We start from the raw sequence: 21,565 nt of genomic DNA, 5'->3' as shown, positions 1-21,565 counted from the left end.
TCAGGGAAATACAAATCAAAACCACACTCAGGTATCACCTCACGCCAGTCAGAGTGGCCAAAATGAACAAATCAGGAGACTATAGATGCTGGAGAGGATGTGGAGAAACGGGAACCCTCTTGCACTGTTGGTGGGAATGCAAATTGGTGCAGCCACTCTGGAAAACAGTGTGGAGGTTCCTCAGAAAATTAAAAATAGACCTACCCTATGACCCAGCAATAGCACTGCTAGGAATTTACCCAAGGGATACAGGAGTACTGATGCATAGGGGCACTTGTACCCCAATGTTTATAGCAGCACTCTCAACAATAGCCAAATTATGGAAAGAGCCTAAATGTCCATCAACTGATGAATGGATAAAGAAATTGTGGTTTATATACACTATGGAATACTACGTGGCAATGAGAAAAAATGAAATATGGCCTTTTGTAGCAACGTGGATGGAACTGGAGAGTGTGATGCTAAGTGAAATAAGCCATACAGAGAAAGACAGATACCATATGGTTTCACTCTTATGTGGATCCTGAGAAACTTAACAGAAACCCATGGGGGAGGGGAAGAAAAAAAAAAAAAAAGAAGTTAGAGTGGGAGAGAGCCAAAGCATAAGAGACTCTTAAAAACTGAGAACAAACTGAGGGTTGATGGGGGGTGGGAGGGAGGGGAGAGTGGGGGATGGTTATTGAGGAGGGCACCTTTTGGGATGAGCACTGGGTGTTGTACGGAAACCAATTTGACAATAACCCTAATATATTGAAAAAAAAAGCTGAAAGCTTTTCCTCTTAGATGAGGGACAACACAAGAGTGTCTACTCTTGCCACTTTTATTCAACACAGTACTGGAAGTCCTAGCCACAGTAGTCAAACAAAAAAATGTAATAAAAGGCATCCAAATTGGTAAGAAATAAGTAAAACTGTTACTATTTGTACATGGCATGATACTATACATAGAAATCTCTGAGGATTCCACCAAAAATTATTAGAACTAATAAATGAAGTCAGCGAAGTTGCAAGACACAAAATTCATATACAGAGATATGTTGCATCTGTATACACTAATAATAGTAGAAAAGAAAATTAAGAAAACAATCCCATTTGCAATTGCATAAAAATATTAAAATGTGTAAATGTAAATTTAACAAGTAGGTAAATGACCTATACTCTAAAAACTATAAAACATGGACAAAAGAAATTGAAGATAACATAAACAAATGGAACAATATAACATACTCATGGAATGGAAGAATTAGCATTATTAAAATGTTCATGTTATCCAAAATAGTCTACAGATTAAATGCAATCCCTAGTAAAAATCACAATAGTATTTTTCACAGTACTGTAACAATAAATCCTAAAATTTGTATGGAACCACAAGACACCCTGAATAACCAAAGTGATATTGAGGGAGAACAAACCTGGAGGCATCACAGTCCCCGATTTCAAACTATACAACAAAACTACATATAGTAATCAAAACGGTATGGTACTGGCACAAAAACAGACACATAGATCAGTGGAATAGAATTTAAAGCCCACAAATAAACCCATATTTATATGGTCAAATAATCTATGACAAAGAAAGAATGTATTTGGGGGGAAACAGCCCAATAAATGGCTTTGGGAAACTGGACAGCTGCATTCAAAAGAATAAAACTGGGGCAGATCCTTACACCATACACACAAAAAAAAACCTCAAAATGAATTAAATATCTAAATGTAATACCTGAAACCACAAAATTTCCAAAAGAAAATATAGGTAGTAACCTCATGGATCTTGACCTTAGCAATATTTTTCTAATATATGTCTCCCCATGCAAGGGAAACAAAAGAAAAATTAAACTACATCAAAGTAAAAAAATTTACATAGTGAAGGAAACCATAAGAAAATGAAAAGACATCCTACTGAATGGGAGAAGGTATATACTAATGATATATCTGATAAGCAGTCAAAATCCAAAATATATAAAGATCTTAACACTAAAAACAAAATTAATCTGATTAAAAATGGGCAGAGAACATGATTAGACTTTTTTTCTTTTTTTTAAGTTTATTTATTTTAAGCAACACAGAGAGTGCAAGTGGGGGAAGGGAAGAGAGAGGGGGAGAGAGAGAATCCCAAGCATGCTCCATGCTGCCAGTGCAGAGCCCAGTGTGGGGCTTGAACTCACAAAACCCCAAAATTGTGACCTAAATCAAAGCCAAGAATCAGACGCTTAACATACTGAAGCACCCAGGCACCCCAAGGACTTTTTTTCAAAGACTTACAGATTGTCAACAGACACATGAAAAAATCCTCAATATCATTAATCATCAGAGAAATACAAATCAAAAACATAATGAGATATCACCTCATACCAGTCAGAATGGCCAGTATCAAAAAGACAAGAAATAACAAGTGTTGGCAAGGATGTGGAGAAAAGAAAATCACCCAAATCTGTTAGTGGGAATGTAATTTGATGCAGCCTCTGAGCACTATGGAGATTTTTCAAAAAACTACAAATGGAAGTATCATATGATGCAGTAATTCCACTATTCTTTTCTGAAGAAAACAAAACACACAAACAAACAAAATACTAATTTAAAAAGATAACCGCACCCTTGTGTTTACTGCAACTTATTTACAATAGCCAAGATATTGAAGCAACCTAAATTTCCATCAGTAAATGAATGTATAAGGAAGATGTGGTATAATATATATAATGATGTGGTATAATATACATAATGAAATATTACTTGGCTATAAAAAAGAATGAAATCTTGAAATAAGACAAATACCATATAACTTCAGTTACATGTAGAATAAAAACAAATAAATTAACAGAAAAACAACAACAAAATACAGGAGACCTCTTGATTTTGGCTCAGGACATGATGCAGCGTCATGAGATCGAGCTCCCTGTCAAGCTCTGCATGGAGTGAGGAGCCTGCTTAACACACTCTCTCTCTCCCTCTGCCCCTGCTTGCACTCTCTCTCAAAAAAAAAAAAAAAAGAGTTAAAAAAGTCAGTCAGAAATAAAAATTCAATAACAGATTGAAAACAGACTTGATAAATGAGCATAAAGTTAGAATAAATAGAGAATAAGTGATAGGATAAAATAATGGAGACTAATAAAGCTGAATAAAAGAGAAAAAATAATTATGGAACACAAAAAATAGACTCAGATAACTCAGTGATTCCATAAAATATGGTAACATTCATATTATAGGAGTACCAGAAGAAGAAGAGAGAGAAAAGGGAGTGGAAAATTTATTTGAAGAAATAAATAGTTGAAAACTTTCCTAATCTGGGGAAGGAATGAGATATCCATTTCCAGGAGGAACAGAGAACTCCCATCAAAATTTTAAAAAGCTGGCCAACACCAGGATATATTATAATTAAATTTGCAAAATATAATGATAAATTAAAATGTTAAAAACAGGGGCACCTGGGTGGCTCAGTCAGTTGAGCATCCGGCTTCGGCTCAGGCCATGATCTTCCAGTTCGTGAGTTTGAGCTCCACGTCGGGCTCTGAGCTGAAAGCTCAGAGTCTGGAGCTTGCTTCCGATTCTGTGGCTCCCTCTCTCTCTGCTCCTCCCCCACTCGTACTCTGTCTCTCTCTCTCTTTCTCAAAAATAAATAAACATCAAAAATTTTTTTTTAAAATGTTAAAAACATCAAGACAAAAGAAATCCTTAACTTATGAGGGAAGACCCATAAAGGTAGCTGCAGATCTCTCAGTAGAAACTTGGCAAGCCAGAAAGGAGGGGCATGATATATTCAATGTGCTGAATGGGAAAAATCTGCAGCCAAGAATAGTCTATCCACCAAAGCTATCATTCAGAATATGAAAGACAAAAAGATTCTGAGACAAACAAAACTTAAAAGGAGTTTGTGGTCACTAAGTGAGCCCTACAAGAAACATTAAAGGAAAGACCAAAATGATAAAGACAAAAAAGGCTCAGAGAAAATACAGAAACAATGACAAAACAAGTAATACAATGTCACTAAATTCGTATCTATTAATAATTACTCTGGGGGTGCTTGGGTGGCTCAATCAGTTAAATACCTGACTCTTGATCATGATCTCACAGTTCATGAGATCAAGCAGCACGTCGGGCTCTGAGGCAGTGCGAAGCCTGCCTGGGATTCTCTCTTTCCGTCTCTTTCTCTCTCTCATGATAATAAAAAAAAAAAAAAATTAAAAATTACTACTCTGAATGTAAATAGACTAAATGACCCAGTCAAAAGATCTGGGATGTCAGAATGGATAAAAATACAAGACCTATCTATATGCTGCCTACATGAGACTCATTTTAGACCTACGACTCCTGCAGATTGAATGTGAGGAGATGGAGAAACATTTATTCTACAAATAGGTGTCAAAAGAAAGTTGGAGTAGCAATAATGACATCACACAAGATAGACTTTAAGACAAAGACTGTAACAAAAGATGAAGGGCACTGTCTCATAACAATGGGGACTATCCAACAAGAAGATCTAATAATTGTAAATATTTATTCCACAACATGGAAGTACCCAAATATATTTAAAAAAATTAATAACAAACATAAAGAAACTCATTGATAATAATACAATAATAGTATGGGACTTTAATAACCCACTTATACCAATGCACAGATCATCTAAACAGAAAACCAACAAGAAAACAATGTTTGAATAAGACACTGGACAAGATGGACTTAACAGATACATTCAGAACATTTCATCCCAAAGCAGCAGAATACACATTCTTTTCAAATGCACAAGGGACATTCTCAGAATAGCTCACATACTAAGTCATAAATCAGGCCTCACCAAGTACAAAAAGACTGAGATCATACCATGCATATTTTCAGAGGACAATGCTATGAAACTTGAAGGCAACTACAAGAAAAATAATGAAAAGACCACAAATACATGGAAGTTGAACAACATGCTACTAAACAATGAATGAATCAACCAGGAAATCAAAGAATAAATCTAAAACTACATCGAAAAAAATGAAAAGGAAAACACGACAGTCCAAAACCTTTGGGATGCAGCAAAAGTGGTCATAAGAGGGAAGTATACAGCAAATACAGTGCTACCTGAAGAAGCAAGAAATATTTCATATAAACAACCTAACTTTACACCTAAAGGAGGTAGAAAAAGAACAACAAATGAAACCTAGAACCAAGAGAAGGGAAATAATAAAGGTTACAGCAGAAAAAAAAAGATATAGAAACTAAAAAAGGAAAAGAACAGATCAATGAAAATAAGAGCTGGTTCTCTGAAAAAATTAACAAAACAATAAACCCCTAGCAAGAGTTATCAAAAAGAAAAGAGAAAGGGTACAAATACATGTAATCACAAATGACAGAGGAGAAATAACAACAAACACCACAGAAATACAAGCAATTATAAGAGAATGTTATGAAAAACTATATGCCAACATATTGGAAAACTGGAAAGAAATAGATAAATTTCTGGAAACATATAAACTACCAAAACAGAAACAGGAAGAAATAGCAAACTTGAACAGACCCATAACCAGCAAAGAAATTGAATCAGTAATCAAATCTCCCAGCAAACACAAGTCCAGGGCCAGAGGGCTTCACAGAGGAATTCTACCAAACATTTAAAGACATAATACCTATTTTTCTCAAACTATCTCAAAAAAACAGAAATGGAAGGAATCCTTCCAAACTCAATCTATGAGGCCAGCATCACCCTGATACCAAAACCAAATAAAGACTGAACTAAATGCAAAAATTCTCAACAATATACTAGCAAACTGAATCCAACAGTACATTAAACAATCCATTCACCATGTTCAAGTGGAATTTATTCGTGGGCTGAAAATTGGTTCAGTATTCACAAATCAATCAGCATGATATACCACATTAAGAAAGAAAGGATAAGAACTATATGATCTTTTCAATAGATGCAGAAAAAGCATTTGGCAAAGTACAGCATCCTTTCATGATAAAAACCCTCAACAAAGTAGGGCAAGATGGAAGATACCTCAACATAATAAAGGTCATATATGAAAAACCTACAACTATTATCATCTTCCATGGGAAAAACTAAGAGCTTTCTTCTAAGGTGAGGAAAAAAACATCATGTCCATTCTCACCACTGTTATTTAATATACTACTGGAAGTCCTAGCCACAGCAATCAGACAAAAAAAAAAAAAAAAAAAAAAAAAAAGAAAGAAAAGGCACCAAATCAGAAAGAAGGAAGCCAAATTTTCACTATCTTCAAAGACATGACAATCTATATAGAAAACCCAAAAGACTGCACCCAAAAATTGCTATAATTGAGACACAAATTCAGCAAAGTCTTAGGATACAAAATCAATGTATAGAAATCTTTTGCATTTCTATACACCAATAATGAAGCAGCAGAAAATTAAATCAAGGAATTGGCCCCATTTACAATTGCACCAAAGACCATAAGATACCTAAGAATAAAATTAAACAAAGAGATAAAAGATCTTTACTCTGAAAATTATAAAACGCAGATGAAAGAAATTGAAGATGACACAAAAAAACTGAAAAAAACATCCCATTCTCATGGATTGTAGGAACAAATATTGTGAAAATGTCCCAAATATTGTGAATATTGCCCAAAGCAACATATATATTTAATGCAATTCCTGTCAGATATCAACAGCAATTTTCACAGAGGTGAACAACCAATCCTAAAATATGTATGAAATCTTGAAAGACCAAATAGCCAAAGCAACCTTGAAAAAGAAAATCAGAGCAGGAGGCATCACAATTCTGGACCTCAAGTTATATGACAAAGCTGTAGCAATCAAAATATTATGGTTACCAAAACAAAAATAGATACATAGACCAACACAACAGAATAGAAACCCAGAAATCAACCTACAACTATATGGTGAATTAATCTTTGGCAAAGCAGGAAAGAATATCCAATAGGAAAGACAGTCTGTTTAAAAAAAGGGTGTTGGGAAAACTGGACAGCAACATCCAAAAGAAGGAAACTGGACCACTTTCTTACACCATACACAAAAATAAACTCAAAATGGATGAAAGACCTAAATGTGAGACAGGAAACCATTAAAGTCCTAGAAGAGAGCATAAACAGTAACCTCTTTGTCACTGGCCATAGCAACTTCTTACTAGATGTCTCTTAAGGGACACAAAAGCAAAAATAAACTATTGGAACTTAATTAAAAATAAATAGCTTCTGCAGAGCAAAGGAAACAATCAACAAAACCAGGAGACAACCAATGGAATGGGGGAAGTTACTTGCAAATGACCTGATAAAGGGTTAGTAATTAAAATATACAAAGAACTTACAAAACTCAACACCAGTGAGAAAACAAATAATCCAGTGAAAGAATGGACAGAAGACATGAATAGACATTTTTCCAAAGAAGACATCCAGATGGCCAATATACATATATTGGAATATCACTCAGCCATAAAAAAGAAAGAAATCTTGCCATTTGCAACAACATGGATGGACCTAGAGAGCATTATGCTAAGCAGAATAAGTCAGTCAGGAAAGACTAATACCATATGATTTGAATTATATTTGGAATTTGAAAAACAAAGCAAATAATCATGGGGCAGGAAAGACGAAAATCAAGAAAAACTCTTAACTATAGAGAACAAACTGATGGTTACCAGAGGGGAGGCGGGGATGGGGGTAGGTGAAATAAATGATGGGGATTAAGGAGTGCGGTTGTGATGAGCACAAGGTATGTATGTAAATGCTGTACCACTAAATTCTATACCTGAGACTACTATTACACTGTATGTTAACTATGCAATTTAAATTAAAACTTTAAAAAATGAAATAAATAAGCTACAAAGGTGAAAAGTACAGAGGCGCCTGGGTGGCTCAGTCTGTTAAGCATCTGACTTCGGCTCAGATCATGATCTCATGGTTCATGGGTTCGAGCCCTGCATTGGGTTCTGTGCTGACAACTCAGAGCCTGGAGCCTGCTTCAGATTCTGTCTCTCTCTCTTTCTGCCCCTTCCCCACTCTTGCTGTCTCTTTCTTAAAAATAAATAAACATTAAAAACTAAAAAAAATAAAAGTACAGAATACGGAATAAAGTCAATAATAGTGTAAGAACTTTGTATGGTGACAAATGGTTAACTACTTATTGTGATAAGCATTACTTATTGTGCATATTTGTCAAATCACTATGTACTGCATGTGAAATTAATATATTTATGTCATGTATACTTGAATAATTTTTTTAAGTTTTGATTAGATTATCTTAAAAGAAACAGAGCATTAGCCAGTTGTTATACTAGACCTCATTTTGTTTTATCAATTATAATTACCTATTGGCTTTTAATTACACTTGGTTTATTACAGAGTTCTGATGTTAAATTAATAAAATACATTTAAACTGTAAGTACTTTATTATACACTCAGATATCAAAACTCACATTACAATAAAATACAAAAAGATCAAATTCAAACAGATGATAATTTGAACAACAGAGGCATAAACAAAGCCTCAATTGGATAACTGATTTCTTGTTGTCCTAACTCTGCTTTGATACAATCCCACATACACTTATTCTGAAGAAATGACTGTCAGTTACCAGAGATATATAGTATCTTATGATGAGCTAAGTAGGGCCACACATACATATTTGTTCCATTCATATTTGTCTACCAAATTGTGCTTTTTTTCTTGCATTTCTAGCCCCAAATTGTGCACATAAATCACTTCTGTCTTCCACTATTTAATCAAGCTGTTTGCACTGCTTCGAGCATTGACCACTAAAATCTTGCAATTCACATTCTAGGTTAACATCTTTAAAATGTATCTTGCATTTTCAGTTACTTCTTAGAGGAACTCTACAAAACTTCCCACAGCCACACTTTGAAATAGTAATTATAACAAATTATCCATTATACCAAAATAATCTATATATCCCTTATTTTACTATACTGCAAACCTTTTTTTTTTTTTTTTTTTTTTTTTTTTTTGAGACACAGAGTGTGTGTGCATGTGGGGGAAGAATAGAGGGAGAGAAAGAATCTTAAACTGGCTCCACGCCCAGTGCGGAGCTCGATCTCAGGACACTGAGATCATGACCTGAACCAAAACCAAGAGTAGTATGCTTAACCAACTGAGCCATCCAGGCGCCCCTACCATAAGCTTATTCTTACTGTAAACTTATTCTTATTAGTTCTTTCTAACCTTTTTTTATTATCCACATAACTCTATCCTACCCTATTCTACATCTTCTCTAACACACTCCCAGCAAGAAGTTTTATTGGTAATTAAAATTTGCTTTAAAAAAGGGTAAAGCCATATTCATTTACTTAGACTAGATATTCTTTTAGTGTTTCATGAATAATATTTAAATAGTATATGTTAAGATTTGAGGGCAGTTTCAGGGCGCCTGGGTGACTCAGTAAGTTGAGCGTCCGACTTCAGCTCAAGTCATGTCACAGCTCGTGAGTTCAAGCCCCGCGTCAGGCTCTGAGCTGAGCCTGTTTCAGATTCTGTGCCTCCCTGTCTCTCTGCCCCTCCCCTGGCTCACACTCTGTCTCTCTCAAAAATAAACACACAAAAAATTGTTTTTTAAAGATTTGCTTCCAGTTTCACCTAGAAGCAAATAGATAAACTATCAGATTCTCTTGTCTTCCATTCTCAATTTTACTAGAAAAACACAGGGGAAAAATTAAACATCCTGCTCTTTTGGGATTAGAGAAAGAGTCCTCAAAGCACACAATCTAGTGGTAGGTATGTAACAGTAATAAGTACATACCTATATATAGTGTGGAAAATATATGTATACATATTTAATTCATCAAATAGTGGAAGCATAAATTGATTTCCACAAATATTTTGAATAAGCTAAGAAACTGCTTAATAACATAAAAGCCTTACGGAGCACAACCCAAATCATAAAGCCACAGGTAAAGACCCTTCTTTCTTCTTCATTTGAAAGAAGAAACCAAAACCAAAACCAAAATATTTCCTATCCTGCCAAAATCTATCTTTGGATGTCAGTTTGAGGAACTCTGTATTAAGGTACCCAATTAATTCCATCAAATGTCTTTTAACTGTGATTTATGACTATAAAAGAGAGGTTTTGTTTTTATACCTGGTAGAAAGGCTTTGTGTATGAGTGAATGCATGCTTGCTGTGGATTTTTCTTTCAAGATCATCATTTTATTTTTAAGATAAATTATTTCAAGATCAAAGAAAACCCTCAAATTTAAAAATTGCCATAAAACTTGCAGACTTCTGAAGACATTTCCTTGGACCCATAGGGGTCTGCAGACCTTAGTTTGAAAGACATTGTCCTATGTTAAGCCTGTGACATTAAGTTAGAAAACATATGTTACTGTCAAATTATAGGCGTATATATGTTTAAAGTATGGGATTAACATTGACCCATAATGTTTTTGTTGGCACTGCATTTCTCCTGCCTAGTTTTTTTTTTTCATGTAGATATGAAACACAAAGGCAGAGATTATTACACAACTGTGTTTCTAAATATTTCATTACAATCATATTCCTTGGTATTAATCAGCAAAGATCTGCACATATGAAATGTACTGTCCAGTGTTTGATCATGACCATACTCAGGAATTGTTATTTTACTGCTAATTAATCCAGGAAACCTGATAACAATTTGCAAAAATATTCTTAAAGCTACTTAAAGACTACAGCTTCATTTGTGAATTATGAGAACACGTATTACTACAATATACTTCGCAATAATGAGAAATTAGGGCAAAACTGTATCAAAATAACCATTTCCTCTTCATGTCATTGTTCTCAAATTTTTCCAGTATATGAATGTGTCACGTCATATATTTTGACAATTTACTCATTTATTGAAATTTATTTCTTAAGCATCTATTGTGGGCATAGAATCATTAATATACTGTGTCCTGAACATAAGTCTTTTTAAAAACTTTTTAATGTTTATTTATTTTTGAGACAGAGACAGAGCGTGGATAGGGGAGGAGAAGAAAGAGGGAGACACAGAATCTGAAACAGGCTCCAGGCTCTGAGCTGTCAGCAGAGCCCGATGCGGGACTGGAACCCACTAACTGTGAGATCATGACCTGAGCCGAAGTCAGACGCTCAACCGTCTGAGCCTCCCAGGCGCCCCCTAAACATAAGTTTTAAACCAATTTCAAAAGGGTCAAAAGAGTCAAAAGAACAAAGGTGTTTCTCAATGTCTTTATTTCTTCTCTTTAAAATTTAAGGAAAGTACAAAAAAGTAAATTCAAAAAGAATGAAGGACCTAAATGTGAGACAGGAAACCATCAAAATCCTAGAGGAGAAAACAGGCAACAACCTCTATGACCTCAGCTGCAGCAATTTCTTACTAGACATGGCTCCAGAGGCAAGGGAAACAAAAGCAAAAAATAACTACTGGGACATCATCAAAATAAAAAGCTTCTGCACAGGGAAGGAAACAATCCACAAAACTAAAAGGCAACTGATGGAATGGAAGAAGATATTTGCAAATGACACATTGGATAAAGGGGTAGTATCCAAAAATCTATTAAAAAAAACCTAAACCCAACACCAAAAAATCAAATGAAGAAATGGGCAGAGGACATGAATAGACACTTTTCCAAATAAGACATCCAGATGGCTAACAGACATTAAAAAAAGGCTCAACGTCATTCATTAGCAGGGAAATACAAATCAAAACCACAATGAGATACCAACTTACACCTGTCAGAATAGCTAAAACTAACAACTCAGGAAACAACAGATGTTGGCAAGAATGTAGAGAAAGAGGAACCCTTTTTCACTGTTGGTGGGAATGGAAACTCATGCAGCCACTCTGGACAACAGTATGGAGGTTCCTTAAAAAGATAAAAATAGAATTACCTTACAACTCAGCAATTGCACTACTAGGTATTTATCCAAAGGATACAAAAATGCTGATTTGAAGGTGCACACACACCCCTATGTTTATAGCAGTGCTATGAACAATAGCCAAATTATGGAAAGTGCCCAAATGTCTATCAACTGATGAATAGAAAAAGAAGAGGTGCTATATACCAGGGAATATTATTCAGCCATCAAAATGAATGAAATTTGGCGTGCTTGGGTGGCTCAGTTGGTTAAGCATCCAACTTCAGACCAGGTCATGATATTGTGGTTCATGAAGTTGAGCCCCACATTAGGCTCTGTGCTGACAGCTCAGAGCCTGGAGCCTACTTGGGATTCTGTGTTTCCCTCTCTCTCTGCCCCTCCCCCAGGCTCTCTCTCTCTCTCAAAAAAAAATAAATATTACATTTTTGTTTTAAATATTAGAAAAAAATGAAATCTTGCCATTTGCAACAACGTGGATGGAACTAAAGGTATTATGCTAAGCGAAATAAGTCAATCAGAGAAAGGCAAATATATGATTTCACTCATGTGGAATTTAAGAAACAAAACAGATGAACACAGGGGAAGGAAAGTAAAAATACAATAAGATAAAAACATGAAGGCAAATCATAAAACACCCTTAAATATAGAGAACAGAGTTGACAGAGGGGAGGTGGCTAGGGGCTGGGGGCTGGGGGCTGGGCATTAAAAGAGGGCACTTGTTCAGGAAAAAAAAATTGAAGGAAGTGGGCAATGAATAGCATAGGTGGTAGTTATTAAGATACTGATCCCAAAGAAAAGTTTAACAGTTTGATGGCTCTGCCTGCACTTAATACTTTTTATTAATGTATGGATGTAATAACTTCCTAAAATTTAATTAATAAATAAAATCATGGATTTTAAGTTAGAAATGCTGTTAGATAGTATGAATACTATGCCCTCTTTTCACAGTTGAATAAACGGAGGGTCATAAAGTCATCTATTTCAAAGGTTGCTTTATGAAAATTGTCTAATGTATATCATAAGTTCTTCAATGTCTAATTCACCTCATCCAACATCTAGCACATTATAGAATACAAGCTTACTAAATAAATGCTTTTGAGGATGATGATACTTAGATATCAACTGAAGGACAATCTTGACTTTTCTAGGTCTACTGTAATTGGATGGCATAAACAGAAATTTATTATCTCACAATTCTGAAGTCTAGAAGTATGAAATCAAAGTATTGGGAGAGTTTTTCTCTCTGAGGGCGGTGAGGGAAGGCTCTGTTCTCTCCTCGTTTATACATGGACATCTTCATGTTCATATGTCATTCTCTCTCTATGCATACCAGTATCCAGATTCCCCTTTTATAAAGACACCAGTTACATCTGGTTAAGGGCCTACTTTACTAATCTTAATTTAACTACTAATTATATCTGTAATGACCCTATTTCAAAATAAATCTACATTCTGAGATACGGAGGGTGGGGGGTAGAACTTCAATGAATTTTTTGGGGTAGGAGACACAGTTCAACCATACACTAATTGCTGATTCCCATTACAAGATTAGAAGCTGACTTTCCTTATCAGCCGAAAAGGCCATCAATTCCTGTGTCCCTCACACACACCCAGTGATATCTACATCTTCATGCATGAAACCTAAGAATATGTTAAATTCCAACGCAAAAGTGAATTAAGGTTACAGAAAGAATTAAGATTTATAATCAGCTGACCTTAAAATAAAGACATTTTAGATTATCTGAGTGGGCCAGATGTAATCACAAGGATCCTTAAATGTGGAAGATGGAGTCAGAAGAGTGCCAAAGTGATGCGATATGAGAAAGATTTGATTGGCCATTGCTAGCTTTGAAGATGGATGCAGCAACAAGCCAAAGAGGGTAGCCTCTAGAAGCTAAAAAAAGGTAATAAAGTAAATTATTTCCTAGAGCCTTTAGGGGAAAAAATCCCTGTTGACACGTTGATTTTAACTCAATGATACCTATTTCAGACTTCAAACCACCAGAACATAATGCATGTGTTATTGTAAGCCTCTATGTTTGTGGTGATTTGTTACAGTAGAAAATGGAAAACTAAGTATAGTTTCTTTTGAAGATATTAGTGACAGTGACCCCAATACGTTCATACTCTTTTGTAACACTCTGTTGACAATTAGGAAAAATATCATTTCAACAGTAAGGCCATTACTACCATCAAAATAATTGGATTCACTCAGGCTCAACAATTTTACCCATCACACAAGAGTAGCTATTCTCCCAATGAGATAGACTCCAAAATGGAGCAAAGCTGATGTATATTAGACAAGTAAGACTTTGATTACATATTTCTTTACACATGTGAAAACTGTATAAAAGAAATTAAGGTATTTTTCTGATTATCAGCTCTTAAAAGTCTAAGTTGTACAGAAAGTCATATTTCACTTTATATCAGTGCTTCTCAGAGTTTAATGTGCATATGAGTCACTTGGAGATATTAAAATGCAGAATCTGATTCAGTAGGTCTTGGTTGAGGACATAGATTCTGCAATTTCTAAGAAGTTCCCAGGTGATGCTCATGCTTGTACTCCATGTAACACACTTTGAGGAGCAAAAATTTAATAGATATAGATGCATTCAACCCTACCAGAAAAGTACACTGGCTAAACATCACAATCAATAATGAGTTTTTAAAAGTGTCTCTTTACATTAAGCACTAGCAGTTGGGAAAAGAAGAAAAAACTGAAACTTACCTTTAGCATCTTTTATTTATTTTTGAGAGAGAGAGAGACAGGGAGAGACAGAGAGACAGACAGAGCATGAGAATGGGAGGGGCAGAGAGAGAGGAGATGCAGAATCTGAAGCAGGCTCCAGGTTCTGAGCTGCCAACACAGAGCCCAACACGGGGCTCAAACCCATGAACTGTGAAATCATGACTTGAGCCGAAGTTGATCGCTTAATTGACTGAGCCACCCAGGTGCCCCAAAACTGACCTTGAGCATCTTTCAAACATTCATTGGTGATAAAAGTTAACCTATAGGTTCTAAATAAAATGTCTATTTTAATAATTTACATACATATTCAAAAATAACTCCATGCTGTCTCAGGATAGCGGGGATAAGTCAAGGCTGAGTATTCTATGACTAATGTAATAGTCCCACTAATGTAGAATATGTTTTGTCTTCCATATTTCATAATGCCCTGGGTCTCTTTCAATTGTTGTTCTATTGAGGAGATTTCAACACACCTGATGGGTCTATGGAAACGTAAAGCTATTTGGAGGATGGGTCTCAGATCATGACTTTCCTAAATGGCATAACTACTTCATCCATAAAACACACAATACATAGCCCAAGTCAACCAAGTAAGACAATATGTAAAGAAAGATATTAGTGTATAATGTATATAAACAATGTATATTAGTGTAACAAAACAAAACCCAAAGAAGACATGCTTTTGCCATTGCTTTGTACTTGACAATAGGAAAGAATAGTGTACGGGTCTATATGCCCTCAGCCTCTGAAGCCATTGGAGGCCAACACAATGATCCCTTTCTCTTAAGCCTTGGCCTTTCTATTAAAATTGTTTAGGGGCACCTGGGTGACTCAGTCGGGTAAGTATCCGACTTTGGCCTAGGTCATGAGCTCAAAGTTCCCTAGTTCGAGTCCCATGTCAGGCTCTGTGCTGACAGCTCAGAGCCTGGAGCCTATTTCAGGTTCTGTGTCTCCTTCTCTCTCTCTCTCTCAATGCCCCTCTGCCACTCACGCTCTGTTTCTCTCAAAAATAAACATAAAAAAATTAAAATTATTTGTCTCCACTGACAGAAAAAGGAAAAATGTCATAGACCTAAAGACTCTGAAAGACAGTCTCTTTCTCAGAAAGAGAAATTAGGGGGAAATTACATACACACACATATATACATACATACAAACAATTTTTAAAAACAATAAATAAAGATGGGCCTCACTCTAGCTCTCTAGTCCATAACCTAGTAAAGAGTGACGCATCTACAATGGCATCTCCTTTAAAGCCCTGGATCTGCCACTTACTGCTTGCATGACCTTGGGCAAGCATCATGCACAAACTGTTGTGTACATGAGAAAATTGCCTACCTGAGACATGTTTGCATTTAAAAATCTTAAAATAAACTGCCACCAACTCCAAGGGAAAAACTGCTAAGAAAATGTTTTCCCAAATTTTTGTCACTCTGACAATACATTTTTTGAGTATACCTACACACAATATTACATTAGTTTTAGGTGTACGACTCAGTGATATGACAAGTTTACACATTATGCTATGTTCAAAAGTATAGCTACCATCTGTCCCATTCATAGTGATTACAATATTATTAACTGCATTCCTTATGTTCTGCTTTTTATTCCTTTGACTTAATCATTCCATAACTGAAGGCCTGTATCTCCCTCCCCGCTTTACCCATTTTGTCCAAATCTCCATCCCCCTCCATTTTAAAGCTTCTAAGGATCAACCCAATTCGAACATAACTCTAGTTATAAAACAATAGGAGACCAAGAAGGTAGGACAGCTTCTATTTCAGATTTCTTTATGGATGACAAATGTAAAGTATAGCATTTAATTGATATAATATAATCTCATTTATTTAGTTGCCATGTACCTAGATATCCAATTAATCTAGGAAATCTTGCTACTAGTTGGAATATGGATGACTCCACTTCCACAGACAGGTTTCAGTCTGTTGTCTTGAAATTTTACATACTAGAAAGGTCTCATAGTGTTAGTTACAGCTTCTGAATATGCTAACCTCTCCAGCTCCCTTCTTATGCAGAATATATCTCTCTAGAATTTTCACTCCTTACTTCCAAACCACTATGCCTAGATATAATGTACTCTATACAAGTATATTAAGACAGCACTAATTTCATGTTTAGCTAACTCTACTATAAAATTAAAATCAACAATTCAAGTATTTTTACTGTGTTTGGGGGTAACAATACACAATATATAATTCCTTCTGGAAGTACAATACAATTTTAAAAGCAGAACTAATTAAATATCTTTAAATATATATTTCATACAAAATTTAATGCCATATTTTTCAATCAAGACCAAGAAAGTATGTTTTAGTAAAATACCTAAAAAGAAATTTAGGTATACACCATTTGGTCAGGCTTAGAAATCAGCGACTTTATACAAGTAGTATGTTGTTCATGGAAAACATTATGATATAAAACACACACACACACACACACACACACACACACACACACACACACACAATTAAGCTGGGACTCCAGATATTCAGATTCTTGCTAAAGCTCTGCCAAAGATTCATTGCATATTACTTTGGTCAAGTATAGTTTGATGATTAAAAGTCAAAACAGGGGCTCGTGGGTGGCTCAGTTGGTTGAGCATCCAACTTCGGCTCAGGTCATGATCTCACAGTTCATGGGTTCAAGCCCTGTGACGGGCTCTGTGCTGACAGCTCAGAGGCTGGAGCCTGCTTCGGATTCTGGTGCTCCCTCTCTCTCTGCCTCTCCCCTGCTAGCACTCTGTGTCTTTCTCTCAAAAATAAACATTTTTTTAAAAAAGAGTCAAAACAGACCAATGTTTGAACTCTGTGACATTTTATAGTTGTGTGGCCCCAGGGAAGTCAACCACTTTAAGCCACTGTTTTCCCATTTGTAAAATGAGAAATAATACTGGAAACTATCTCATAGGGATGTCGTGAGGTTTAAATATGATAACATATAAAGTTGTTAGCACAGTGCCTGGTATTAAGTGTTTAATAAATATTACCATTTATTAATCCTGCTAAGGTACTACACTTCTCTATACTTCAGCTTCCTCATTTGTAAAATGGGGAGATTGGCTCATCATTATAAAATCTCCTGCAGCTCAAACTAAAACTTAAATGACAACGTCCAATGCCATCCTTTCATTGAGATAGGAATTGTAAAATAAACCTTAAAACACAAATACCACACTTTTATTTTTTTATATGTTTTCTAAAATCGGCAGCATATGATGCATAGGGGCACATGTACCTCCATGTTTATAGCAGCACTTTCAACAATATCCAAATTACTACGGAAAGACCCTAAATGTCAATCAATTGATGAATGGATAAAGAAGATGCGGTTTATATATACAACGGAATACTACTTGGAAATGAAAAAGAAATAAAGTCTTGCCATTTGCAGCAACGCAGATGGAACTGGAGGTTATGATGTTAAATGAAATAGGTCAGTCAGAGGAAGACAGATACCATACATTTTCACTCATATGTGGATCTTGAGAAACTTAACAGAAGAACATGGGGGAGGGGAAGGGGAAAAAAAGTTACAGACAGGGAGGGAGGCAAACCATAAGAGACTCTTAAATACAGAGAACAAACTGAGGGTTGATGGGGGATTGGGGGAGAAGGGAAAGTGGATGATGGGCATTGAGGAAGGTACTTTTTGGAATGAGCACTGAGTATTGTATGGAAACCAATTTGACAATCAATTATATTTAAAAATAAAATAAAATGAATAAACATTAAAAAATAATAATAATAATAATTGGCACATATTCCTAAGCATTACATTCTATCTAGAGTGTCCTACCTTTGAACAGTTTAGTCTATTGGTCTATATGTGAATATCTAGGTAAGTCTTATTAATTACTATGAAATGGTTGCAAGCTAAAACACTTTGAGGGAATTTACATAATATAGGTAATAAGAGAAAAAGTCAAGGACAAAGGATTTTCCCTTATAGTAAATAACATTCACAGTTCATTCATAATGATATATGACAAATATTTTTAAATTTATAGGTTATAATACCCTTATAGAATGATTACTATCCACTTCTAGAATGATTATTATCCATGTTCTTAAGCCACATATGATATTGTTTGGCATGGTACCTCAAAGTGAAGCAGCAGCCAAAGTGAAATCTGTGGAAATTCTCTATATTAAACAATGTGTATCAAATAAAACTCAGCTCCATGAAACAATGCACTTTGAAGCCGAAGGGGTAGGAAAGTGGCAAGTGATATGTTATATGATAACAATTATGATAGCCATCACAATGATTAGCTCTGATTTAACAGAGGTACAAATGAAAACTATTAGTGACAGTCAATGCAAATCAGCAACTGTATGATATATTGCAATAAAACACAGTAAATAACTAGTAGGTTTTAACAGAACATACATGATGTAATGTCATAAAAGAGAAGTACAGAAAATGGGAAATGTCTTAGTATTTTTCAAACTGAGAAAGTTAGAGATAGAAACACTTCTGGGTTAATGTCCCCTTGGTCTTTTATGAAGACAGTATATATTTGGAGGCCACCCACTATATAGATATGTCCATATTGCCTTTTCTCTGACTCATGCTCAAGTTTATTCAGTCACTGGAGGGTCCCTTGCCTAAGCAATGATGAATAAATTTTCACATATATACAGTTTTCTCTATAATAATACTACTTTGTTACCCAAGAAATTGGGATACAAATACAATATATGGTTATAGATACTTCCAATAATCATCCAGGTGCTGTAGGCAGAAGATAAAGAATTAGATGGCATGGTCCCAACCCTTAAGAGGGGGTTTAAAATCCACTTGAAAAGTTTAGGCCCACACACACACATGCACACAACCCAAATAAGACAATAATACAGGCTATAAGAAAGTGACAAATATAAGAACTGATGTAGAAGTTCTAGAAAAGGTGAGCTTAATGATGGTTGGGTTACACTTGGAAGGCACTTATGGAGAGGTATAAATTGAGTTGAGTTTTCAAATTCGGTACGATCTGAATGGGCAGAAGAGAGGGCATCCTGGGTGAAGGGAATGGTGGTGAGCAAGGAGCAAAGCTCTGGAGATAGATTGTCCAAAGGACATTAAGAAGAAATTATACACTGAAGAATTAAGTAAAATAAGACTCCTATGGTACAATAAAGCCAGATCATGAAGTTTTTGCAATCCAAGTGGAGTTGGGCTTGAAACAATAATAAAAAAAAAAAATAGAGCCAAGAATATTTTGGTGAAGAAAATGACTTGGTAAAAGAAGTGCTCACTGACCATTAGTCTGGCAGAATAAATTAGGGATTTGGAGCACAAGTGAAAGCTGGCTAGGAGGTTCCTGGAGTGACTGGATGGGTGGTGAAGATAGCTTATATTGTAGGATAAAGGAAGAATTATAATAGTGACCTTTGAAAAGAAAATTTCCCAGGACTTGACAACCCCTTAACTATAAAAAATAGATGGGAAAAATCAGATTTCTCTATGAAACAGTCGAGAGTTAATAACACTACTGTACAGTTTTTCCACCAAGAACAAACAGGCAGGTTTTTCCTCACAATTGCTGAGTAATATTGCCCCTCCCAAAAAGGGAGAGTTAGAAAGGGTCTCTCAAACAGGATTTGACTTTGGTGGTTTTAGCAGAGAAACAGGAAGAAAGAAGAAAATCTTAGCACCAACCTGAAAGGGAGACCGAGGCTTTATAAGAAACCGTTTCAAGAAAGAAAGAAGAAAAAAGAAGACAAGAAAGTTAAATTTCTTACTCTGACTCTCCACAATGGGTCTCACTCTGAGTCTCTCCAAAGAGTTTAAATTTCAAAATCATTGAATGGTACCTCAAATCAAAGTTAGCACTGAAGATTAAAAGTTGGATTCATTTGAATAATTAGTGGGTTTTTTTTTTCTTCCAAAGGTTTCTCATCTCAGTAATTTCTACTCCACAGATTCCTCTCCCGACTTCTTTCAATTATTACAAACCTGGTATCTGTAGATTAAGAATCTGCTTTCTTAAATTCATCAGACCCATTTGGGGTGTGGGTATGCCCAATAAGCCAGATTTAAAATAACTGGCACACCCCTCCCCATCAATCAGCACTTGAAATATCACAGGGCCAACTCCGCAGCTCTTTCTATATCCAGCCCAGACAGAGCTCAGCGCCACCTCCTCCAGCGAAACCGAAAAGGCGCCTGCGCAAACTCTACGTCTATTCTTCTCGCCACGAACTCCCCCCTTCCCCTCCCCCACATGTTCTTAATGCGCAAGCGCAGCACTCAGTGAGTTTGAGTAGGGCTGTGAGAAATCGGCTGTCCAGTGAAATCTAGTAGTGGTAGAATTCATCCCCCGCCCCCGCCTCCTTTCTTCAGAGGCAAATGTGCCACTTCCTCCTACTCCGAAGGCAGAAGCGCATCCCCAACGTTGCCCTCTCTAGGAGCAAGATCCTTTGCACTCTGGCAATACCTGCTATATCCCTATCCTCAGCTCTTTTTTAACCTCACGCTGCCGCCAGCCTTTGCTTGGAAACTAGAGACAGTTGGCTCCCCAAAAGCCGCCGCAAATTTGTTGGCAGCCTCTGTAGGCCTCTGAACCTATAAGCTCCCTACTGGGCAAAGCATTAGCTCGGTGTCTTGCTCATCGTCTTTCACCCTTCACACCCACCCAGACTGGGTACTTACCTCGCAGCGTGGTGCGGTCACTGGAAGGATCGGAGGATCCCCAATCAGGCCAGTGCCTGGGCAGGCAGATTCAGCAAGATTTTTCCTGGGTCTTACAGCCTCCTCAGACAATGAAATCAGCGTGTCCGATCATCAATTCTCATCATGATTGTGACGTCACAAAAGACAGCGACCAATGGGAGCCCGAGATCAGCTCGGACAGTCCCAGGCCTCAGCCCAGAACCCAAGAGTGGGGAGGGGGGAGGAAAGATAGCTGCCTGCAGTGGGGCTGCCTCTTCCCTGCTATCAGCTGTGTCCAAGGCCAGGCCTTTCTGTATCTTTCCCTTCCTGA

At 36.2% G+C, this 21,565-nt stretch overlaps 1 protein-coding gene across 3 annotated transcripts in view; it reads right to left on the bottom strand.

Annotated features, from left to right (window-relative positions):
• HDX (highly divergent homeobox) overlaps positions 1–21,360 on the bottom strand; it is a 171,075-nt gene extending 149,715 nt beyond the window's left edge. For 2 of the 3 annotated variants that reach the window (XM_040467866.1, XM_040467865.1), the window contains exon 1: positions 21,235–21,360. The gene's annotated coding sequence lies outside the window, so the exon portion shown is untranslated. Of the gene's footprint in view, positions 1–20,538; positions 20,652–21,234 lie in introns of those variants that run through there. The other variant, XM_040467867.1, reaches the window with a different exon arrangement.
• Positions 21,361–21,565: the final 205 nt, after the last annotated feature.

This window comes from Herpailurus yagouaroundi, unplaced genomic scaffold, assembly GCF_014898765.1.
Source record: "Herpailurus yagouaroundi ecotype Mexico unplaced genomic scaffold, PumYag 67623, whole genome shotgun sequence".
NCBI lineage: Eukaryota > Metazoa > Chordata > Mammalia > Carnivora > Felidae > Herpailurus > Herpailurus yagouaroundi.
Note: the sequence above shows the minus strand (reverse complement) of the source record. Positions and strands in the feature narration are given on the sequence as shown.